Below are 273 nucleotides of genomic sequence, written 5' to 3'. Positions count from 1 at the left end.
TCATTCAAGAAAACATGGGCCATGCAACAAAATAGTAAAGCAAGCTAGCTTTATTAATAGGACATACTCAAAATATGAAGGGCAGTCAGGGAGGGTAGTGGAAATAGGACAGGTCTTCCTGGATGGAATTGGGCGCATGCTAATGGGAGCCCAGAGGGAATGAAGCACTCAAATAAGTAAAATCTGTGGGTTTTATTTTTTTTTAATAGAGTTATTTCTGTGTCTAGTAGGACCAGGAATTTGAGGAAGGGAGTTAGGAGCCTGGACCTAGAA

The 273-nt window shown here is 41.0% G+C and overlaps 1 protein-coding gene across 1 annotated transcript in view; it reads left to right on the top strand.

Moving 5' to 3' along the window:
• Positions 1–273, top strand: part of MYO5B (myosin VB) — a 532,192-nt gene that overhangs the window by 385,608 nt on the left and 146,311 nt on the right. The gene's annotated exons all lie outside the window — the stretch shown is intronic.

The sequence above is a fragment of the Vombatus ursinus genome, unplaced genomic scaffold (genome assembly GCF_900497805.2).
Source record: "Vombatus ursinus unplaced genomic scaffold, bare-nosed wombat genome assembly UNPS02014791.1, whole genome shotgun sequence".
In the NCBI taxonomy this organism is placed as follows: domain Eukaryota; kingdom Metazoa; phylum Chordata; class Mammalia; order Diprotodontia; family Vombatidae; genus Vombatus; species Vombatus ursinus.
Note: the sequence above shows the minus strand (reverse complement) of the source record. Positions and strands in the feature narration are given on the sequence as shown.